At 31.9% G+C, this 10,299-nt stretch overlaps 1 pseudogene; it reads right to left on the minus strand.

Annotated features, from left to right (window-relative positions):
- On the minus strand, positions 8,372 to 8,764 carry LOC104754109 (annotated as a pseudogene).

Here is a 10,299-nt window from a genome sequence, read left to right on the forward strand (position 1 = left end):
GATTTAGCTCAGCTGACGGCTACATTCGTACCGGAAGATGCAGCTATCATTTCTGCCTTACCGTTGCGACAACCGGATAAACCGGATTTGTTGGGTTGGCATTTTACCAAGTCTGGTAAATATTCAGTGAAATCCGGGTATCATGTACTTCAATCCATGCCTTCAGAGGCAGCAATGCCGGTTCCTGGTCCGGATATCACACCTTTGCAGAAGCATGTTTGGCAGGTTCGTTGCCCGCCGAAGATTCGTCACTTTATGTGGCAGGTCCTATCAGGTTGTGTAGCGGTCACAGCGAGTTTACGGAAACGGGGACTGAGTTGTGATTCTGTGTGTGGTGTTTGTGGGGATCACGATGAGACGATTAATCATACTCTTTTCGAGTGTCCACCAGCGGTGCAGGTTTGGGCCTTATCCCAGTTTCCGACAGCCATGGGAACTTTCCCGGCGGAGTCAGTCTTTACAAACATGGATTTCCTTTTTTCAAGGTGCCCTACGGTTACTAACCAAGAGGTGTTTCCCTGGATTCTATGGTATATTTGGAAGGCCCGTAATGATAAACTCTTTGGTAATTTGGACTCCAATCCTCTAGCGCTTTTGCGTATAGCGGAGGACGAAGCAAAAGCCTGGCTATCGGCTCAAGGGGAGGATAGATTACATGACTTGGGTTCTGACTCTCCGTCAGTTCCTAGGGGAGGAAGGAATGAGGTTCCTACGGCCACATTCTGTCATGTGTGTTATATAGATGGTTCTTGGAAAGAAACGGATCGGTATGCTGGTCGAGGATGGTTTTGCATTTCACCTTCCGGGGAAGGCCCTACTATGGGTGCAGCGAATCATCGGCGCAGTTTATCGCCTCTTCATGCAGAGCTCGAAGCCCTCATTTGGGCAATGCGTTGTATGATTGGAGCGGATAACCAATCTGTCATTTTCCTTACTGACTGCTCAAATCTGGTGAAGATGGTGTCATCACCTGCTGCGTGGCCTGCTTTTACGCCTTATCTGGATATACAGGCGGACAAAGAGGAGTTTGCTTCATTCTCATTGAAATACATTCCTCGCTCTCAGAATGGTAAAGCGGATAATTTGGCGAGACGAGTTCGCAAGGAACCGCACTTAGTTACCTATGTAAACAATTTCCCTTCGCATTGGCTCGTTTGAGTCAATCTTGTATGTTGTTGTCAAAAAAAAAAAAAAAAATCTTGGGTTCGTTATTTTCTAAATTCATATTTGTTTGTCATTGCGAACTAATTAATCCCAAAATTCGACAAACTCTAAATTTAATGAGGGTGTTATAGGTACTATTATGCGTTGTATATGTGTGTGAATAATAAACCTAAAAGAAATTGTATATATTCCAATATGAAGTGGTCTCTCGCCAGCTCTAAACCAAGTGATTTCATAATCGGTTTGGTCTTCTAATAATTGGAATCATTTATTGTTTGTGAAGTTTGAATTCGCACTACACTTATCTGTTTGTGGAATCTCAATATCTCATCGAGAGTTACCACACAACTCCTAACCCGATGCCTTAATAAGTTTTTAACTCGATCAACATATGCTTTTCCATTTTGATCCACATATGTGCATGCCAATATACAATATGCTTTTTAGGGGCTGAGACGTCGCGATTATGATGGGATGAGATTGGAACTATAGACTACAGTTATCGCTTTCTCTATTTGTTATCACTGCGAGGGGTTTACATGAGGATAGATTCTACATCTACAGTAGAAAAGACCACTAACTTTTGCTTCTCGAACTAACACCTAAGTCACAACGTGGGCTAAAACTACCTAAGGTTTGGCCAACAAAGAATGGTTAGCCAAATAATGTATGTTGGAAATATTTGTCCAATAGTTTTTTCATAGGGCCACTAAAGTGGCGTTCATGGTATTCATGTTAATATCTTTCTAATTATATGACTGAAAAAAACGTTCTAGGAATAATTAAAGCTGCTCTTTTTAAAAGTTCGTGCACCATTATTTTAAATTGTCGTTGTATGTATTTTTTTTTCCCCTAATAAGTATATCGACAAAAGAAAGACAAAAATAATAATAAGAAACAAAAGGAAACATAGAAAGTAAGAAACTGAAATAGTGAAATATATACAAATGTCCAAAAAACAAAAAAAAAAAGGGAAACATATACAATGACAACTTTACTACAATTTGCTTACTACATTTGACTAGACATAGCTGGAGAGTGTAGTTACAATATTTTTTTTTCAATCAAACATTAAATTAGATGATAACACTAAGGTTGGTTGCCTAAACCGTAAAATAAAAATTTATAAAATATATTTTTTAAACTAAAGATCTCAACGAACGAGCAAGACATTCTGCTCTCACATTTGACGTAATTACAATATAAACTAAAATTTTAATGTTTAAGCAATGTAAATTTAAATTTCTATACAATATGTTTATGTTTCTTTGTATTTGCAATTATTCAATTTACATATACAGAAAATAAGTGAAAAATAACATCACTCCCTAAAATTGAAAATATATTGTGATTACTATACTTGCTTTGTTATTATTTTTTTATTTATTTTAGTAACATATAAATAGTATATTCGATTTAAAATTATATTCGATTTTTTAAAGAGTTAGTAGTTTACAACGGTCAATTTAACAAACTAAAAGATACCATTTTCAAAAAGTATATTTTAAAGAGGTAGTTTTAAAATTTATTTTATAGTTTAACGATAACTACGTCTAATGTAACATTCATAGATGGTTATATTTGAAATGAGTAAAGAAATTTCAGACTATGAAAAGCATACTGATACATAGTTCTCACAAAAATATTATTTTTGGAAGACACAACAAGTAAAAATTGGATTATTTTCCACAGCAAAAAAAAAAAGTGAACTGTAGTTGATAAAAAAAAAAAAAAAAGTGAACTGTAAATTAGTCAGATACACACCCATATATCCTTTAAAAGAAAACTATGAATTCAAAGTTGGTTTATGGTTTCAATTAAATATTATTTGGCCTTGGAGATTTTATACCTTTTAATGTGTGAAACACACTAATAAATAGTGTTATTTCCCATTAATCCTCTCAACAAATAGGTCTCCTTCTCTCCCAAACCACAAAAGAGATAAGAGGACATCGCTTCTAATTCTCAGCAAAGTTTTTTTACAATATGAAGAACCAATTATCATCTATGCCTTCTTCAACCTCCTCACCACACAAACATGATAAAAAACTCAGAAGTGTTGTTTTGGCCGTGAAAAATCCGCCCAAGTATAACAGTAAGCTCTACCTCTGTAATTTGTGCAACAGAGTGTTCCTAACCCCTCATCCTCATACCCTTGGCGGTCACCGAACTACCACCCCCAAGGAGGACCAAGATTCGGAGAAGCAGCAGAAGAACCACAAAAAAGATCATGACTCCAGTAAGTTGCCGTCCTCGTGTGTCTAAATACCATTTTGTTGCTAGAAACTGGCTTGATTCATCTTTTTATTGCTACTAATCTTTCTCATGATTTGTTTTCTTTACAAGAAAATGGTACAGGCACTAGTCACTCGAAAAGTCCCATCTCGAAGGGAAAGAACAAAGCTGCTGTGGTGGCTGAAGACTTGACAATATAGGGATGATAAAGAGGGTCCTCAAAAGAAAGAGATCTTGATTAGCATCAGCTAGAAGAAGATTTGGGGCCCCGTGATTATCGTTTATGTCTCTTTGAGATTTTCAGTTTAGAGGTATCTTATAGCTGTTGCGGCTTTTGTTCACCTCATGTAATTTTCCATTCTTAATTTCAAATCATCTGTTTTGTGATTTTGGTTAATGTAATTCATGAATCCTTTGATTATCAGTGCCTATATATCTCATGATTATATTGTTCTAATGATTCTGGGTTTTGCTTTAATTTTATTCTTCATAAGTTAGAGAGAGAATCTGGGTCTTAGCTTGCTTGAGATCCTTTGTTAAAGAGACATTTGTAGAATTTCTACCGTTTTACCTTTGATATATGTATTTATGTAACTTATAATACTATATACACCACATATATTATAGATTATATTTTCTATATCGTGTACATACATAATGAAGAACACTTCTGATTGTTTGTCCCCATCTTGCCAAACCCTAAAAAATCTCTTGATAACTACTGATACAAAACCGAACAATTCAGGGATGGAATTGACTACAAAGTTCCCCATACTCAATGTCCTGGAGAATTCCTTGCAACTATCGTCTATGTCTAGAAAGGAATGGATTTCACTTCATTGTCTAGGGTTACTCTTCCCAACCGAACTTTCTTTTGATTTGGTTTGCGAGATGTCTCCACATAAAGTATGATGGAATATGATCAATGATAGAGTCTTATTTACGGTCTTGGAAACTCTTAAATTTTTAGGAATTGAAGTTGCAAGAAATTGAACGGGAATATATACTTATGTCCAATGCAATTATGCGTGTGATATCATATCAGATACTGGATTGCTAGGGAAAAAAAAAAAACCTTTTATGTCTTGACGGTAAAATATATATATTTTATATTGCTTTGATCTCTTGTCATAATTTACTTTTATGGTCTTGTTGGATCACGGTATACCCGGGGGATCTCCTAGTCCTAGATATCTCAGACAAGCTTTTGATAGGACATATAGTTTCATTTTAAACCTTTGAATGTTTGGAAGCACTTGTTAATTTATAAAAAATAATTATGTAGTTGTTTTATAAAATTTTAAACAGAAAAAATAAAATTGAAAGTGAAATATTAGCTTATAACATGATTAAAAAAGAAAAATAAAATTGATATTTTTATAAATTGAATCAAATGCTTTTAATCCAAATTTGAGTACTCAAAGATAGTAATTAAATAAAAAATAGTTAAAATATATCTTGAAAATCAATTGACAATCTAATATGTGTTATATTTCAGCCAATAAAAGGTTAAAAGAAATTAAATGTTGAAAGACAATGAATGCATCATAGATAATGACACAAAATTGTAGTTATAAGTGTTTAAAAATAAATTACTAAAACTTAAACAAATAGTAATGTACATGACTAAATTAAAATCTTTGACATCTCATTCATTGTGTGAAACAAATGAGTTTGCAGAAAAATAAATGACATACATTATTAAATAGATTATTAGATTTCAATTCGTGCTTAACCCATTTGGTCATATAATCATGAAAAGTGAGATAAGATAGACATATTCATGAATTGGTCGAGAATTCTTTTATTGTATGTTGTATTTGCTTTGATGGGTAAAGCAAGCTCGTTAAAGATCTTATAACGATATGATATTATATATATATATATATACCTTTATACTAAGTAATATTCATGAGATATGATATATTCAGATTTTATATAGAATAATGTTATGTTAGTATCAACATCTAATCATAAATGATATATACAATTAGGTCAACAATCGATAATCAACATCAAAACCTTTAAAGAATATTTTCATATAATATGAATAAGAAGAATTTTTCTTAAAGATAAAAGATCATGAGGTAGTCATCAATGCCGTTTATTTTTCCTATGAATTTTTGAGATGATCTTAGTTACCACATAATATATATATCAAACTATTTATTTGTCAAGGAAATATTATCGTCAACAATATATGTTTTATCTCTAGGGGTGTTAATCGGGCTGGTCTGGCCCAGTTCGGCCTGAAACTCGTAAAATCCACATATGTTTGAGTCCGGGCTGGCCCGTCTTGAAATATTTCTGAGCCTGTATTTTAAAGTCTGAGCCAAGTCCTAACAGGGCAAAAGGGCTTTTCGGGCTTTTCTGGACTTATTTTACGAATCGAAAATTCAAACTTATAAGTCTTGAAAAGAAATGTCTAAAGGTGTACTATAAAACAAATCAATCAAAATTTAAATAACTCATCTATCTTCAGTAAAGCCAACTTAATTTTAAAAGAAAAAAAATAAAACTAAATAAAATTTTATACTTTAAACAAATAAAATAATATATAATTCATATAAAATATCACAGATAAAAATTTTAAAAGTATTAAGTAAGATTATTAAGTAAATAGAAAAACTACGATTATAGTTTTAAACTTTATTTCCAATAAATCGTTAATCAAATATTGCAATCAAACAAAAATGTTAACAAAAAAAATATAAATGTGTTTGTTTAAGGGCTTTTCGGGCCGGTCCGAGTTCGATCGAGCTAAGCCCAAAAATACCTATAGTCCAAATGGGCTAAGCTCAAAATGCCCATTTTTTTTGGACACATATATTTAAGTCTGAGTTTGGGGTTTTTCATGACTGGACCGGATTAGCCCGCAGACTTTAACCCTAATTGACATGTTTCTTTATATCACTTAGTAAAGTAATTAGTTTAGTGTTTTATATAAATTGATACTCAAAAATTTGAACTCTATAATTTATATTGATAGAAAATATTTTAAGTAAAAAGTCTGCACATGCGCGGGTACAAGTTCTAATCGTTTTAATATTGTAGTAAACATAAAATTATTCATAATATATCCGTTCATGCACCATGAGCCTAGGACTAAATAATATATCCATAATATAGTTTTTATATACTTTAGTCTGGAATTTTGGTAATCTGAGAATCTGGATAACTTTATTTTTTTAGACCAAACTAAGATTATCTCCAATATATTACTTTACTTTTAGTTTAAAATTAATAGAGTAAAATAACTTTTCAATGTATCATTTTATTTTATACTAAATAATAGTAAATAAATAATGTACTTTAAATAGAATGGGCCAAGGAAATTGTTGGCCTCCTTGAAATGAATTCTACCATAAGAATATTGTGGATCAAATCCTCAATGCAGATTATACCATGCTTCCCCAGAGCCTGTTTTTGTTTTGCATGAAAAAAGAAATCGTGAGTATATAATTTCGTATCAGAGCAACATTTAAGAAGCTAGTGTCACATAGGAAGGTTTCGAACCTGTTTTACCATAAAGCCACCCGTTGGTTGTTTAGCTTTCTATATCATCTCTTGTAGATCAGTTTCTTGACATTTTTCAAGGTATGGAATCTCAAGGAATGAGAGAGATCCAACACGTCTTTAAAATACATTTAATGCAAAGCCAAACAACAAAATATGTACTCTCTCCATCACGGCTTTATAATTTGGATGAAATATCAATTTTCACCACCCGCATTACACCAGGTTCAAGGCAGCCGTGCTATCAACTAAGAACACCACATGAGATTGTTAGGTTTAAATAATAATCTTAACTTTTACTCTATATTAGAGAAAAATATAGAGAGAGATAGGAGAAGACTTTACTTTAAGATAAAGTAGAGTTTGAGATGCCATAACTACTAAATTCAATATTCATTTGTATATCTATATTGCTCCATAATATCAAGACATGCACAAACGTATATTATATAATATATAGAGACATTAATATATGTTATATCATATCAATTAATTTGGGTTTCAAAATTATGAGACTTCTACATACTAAGAAACAAAAACTAAAAATGGTGAGAAACACAAGATATATAAAAGTCGAATATTGATCCGTTCTAGTTTTTAAAACATCGTCAATATGTCGATCTAAAGAAAATAACAATATCACATATACAATTATATAAAATGAATAATCGTGTTAAAGAAATTTCCAAATAATCGTGTTATATTCCATAAGAAAGATTAGACTACATAATAAATACGATCTAAATGGTCTAAAAGAAAATTAACAAGAAACACAGTCTCCACTCCAATCCCTAATATGTTATGACTTATGAAGGAAAAAAATTCTAAAGTATAAAATCTAGTCGAATTAATATCCGAAGAACCAGAGATTGTATCCAACTAGCTTAGAAGTAACGATGGAGCAATGAGGGTATACCACAAGAGTATCTGGCACGGGGCGGTTAGAAAGCATTTTTATTTTTGGAAACTAATAAGCAATGTGAAAAATAGGCCCAATTGAAATGATGATATTCTTGACTAATCCGAGTCGAGTCATACATCATACAGAGAATTAGGAGATAAGCTTTGTTGTTTTCTCTTATGATTAACTTTTGTTGCTTTGTTAGTTTTGTAATTTTATGAACGATATCACAAACTTATTGCATTTGCAAATTCACTATTAAAAAGGATTATCACCAATAAGGACGATCTCTTGTGTAGATTAAAAAATACGTTCATTCAAAGACAAAAGAAACATATGTATAAACAAAATATTCAAAAGGCAAACAAACGTGACAACGTAATAAACAAATGAATACTATTATACATATTCTATCACGATTTATATAAACCATGAATCTGGATTTAAAACTATATATGTAATCAGCTTCGTTATTTCTCTCTTCCAATCGATGATGATCTCTCATCTTAACCATTCATTCATATAAAATCTCAGAATCATGATCAATCATGATGATCATATGGTAATCTTTCTTTTTTCTTCTATTAATCCTTGATCTCTCAAATTCTCAAAAACTCCAATTCCTTCGCACTCCAGTGCTCCTCACAAGCTTTGGTTGTTCGGGCCGGGTTGGTCCATTGCTAGGGTTGGAACCAACAGGACCACTTAGCCTAAGGTGAAGAATCTTTTTCACCTTCTTCATCTTCTGCGCTAAAGAAGATCCTGACCGTCCAATCTTCTCGTGGATCCTAGGGTTCAAACTCCCTGACCAATAGGATCTAGAACACAACATGTTTTACCCAGAACATGATTGATCTCAACCGTTGGTGGTCAAGGACCGGAGAGATCAATCTATTTGTTGGAATCGGTTCGTGGAAGGGCTTGACATGTTAGACAATTTAGGCTCATGGCTCTTTTCGATCACTACACTTATCTGTTTGTGGAATCTCATCGAGAGTTATCACACAACTCCCAACCCGATGGCTTAATAAGTTTTTTAACTCGATCAACATATGCTTTTCCATTTTTGATCCACATATATGCATGTTAATGTACAATATGCTTTTTAGGGGCTGAGACGCCGCGATTATGATGGGATGAGCTTGGAATTATATTCATAGCTTTCTCTATTTGTTATCACTGCGAGGGTTTACATGAGGATTGATTCTACATCTACAGTAGAAAAGACCACTAACTTTTGCTTCTCGAACTAACACCTAAGTCACAACGTGGGCTAAAACTACCTAAGGTTTGCCCAACAAAGAATGGTTTAGCCAAATAATGTACTTTGGAAATATTTGTCCAATAGTTTTCATAGGGCCACTAAAGAGAAACGTAGCGTTCATGGTATTCATGTTCATATCTTTCTAATTATATGACTGAAAAAAATATTTTAGGAATAATTAAAACTGCTCTTTATAAAAGTTCGTGCACCATTATTTTAAATTGTCGTTGTATGTATTTTTTTCCCCCTAATAAGTATATCGACAAAAGAAAGAAAATAATAATAATAAGAAACAAAAGGAAACATAGAAAGTAAGAAACTGAAATAGTGAAATATATACAAATGTCCAAAAAAACAAAAAAAAACGGAAATATATACAATGACAGCTTTGCTACAATTTGCTTACTACATTTGACTAGACATAGCTGGAGTCTGTAATTACAATGCTTAAGCGATGTAAATTTAAATTTCTATACAGTACGTTTATGTTTTTTTGTATTTGCAATTATTCAATATATATATACATAAAATAAAATAAGTGAAAAATAACATCACTCCCTAAAACTGAAAATATAATATATATGTGATTACTGTACTTGCTTTATTATTATTTTTTATTTTATTAACATATATCAGTTAATATCTATTATATATATAAATAGTATCAAGAAAAAATTGTATTCGATTTCTTAAAGAGTTAGTAGTTTATAACGGTCGATTTACCAAATTAACAGATACCATTTTCAAAAAATATATTTTAAAATGTATTTTATAGTTTAACGATAACCACCTCTAATGTAACATTAATTGATGTAAACGAACTAAAAGAGTTAATAATTTATTTTATAATTTAACGATAACCACTTCTACTTACATTGGATTTTTTAAAGAGTTAATAGTTTACAACGGTCGATTTAACGAACTAAAAGATACAATTTTTAAAAACTGTATTTAAAAGAGGTAATTTTATAGTTTAACGATAGCCATGTCTAATGTAACATATATAGATGGTTATATTTGAAATGAGTAAAGAAATTTCAGATTATGAAAAGCATATTGGTACATAGTTCTCACAAAAACATTATTTTTGGAAGACAGAACAAGTTAAAATTGGATTATATAACTTCAAATGGTTTATTTTTCACAGGAAAAAAAAAGTAAACTGTAAATTAGTCAGATACACACCAATATATCCTTTAAAAGAAAACTATGAATTCAA

Source organism: Camelina sativa, chromosome 2 (genome assembly GCF_000633955.1).
Source record: "Camelina sativa cultivar DH55 chromosome 2, Cs, whole genome shotgun sequence".
NCBI classification, from domain to species: domain Eukaryota; kingdom Viridiplantae; phylum Streptophyta; class Magnoliopsida; order Brassicales; family Brassicaceae; genus Camelina; species Camelina sativa.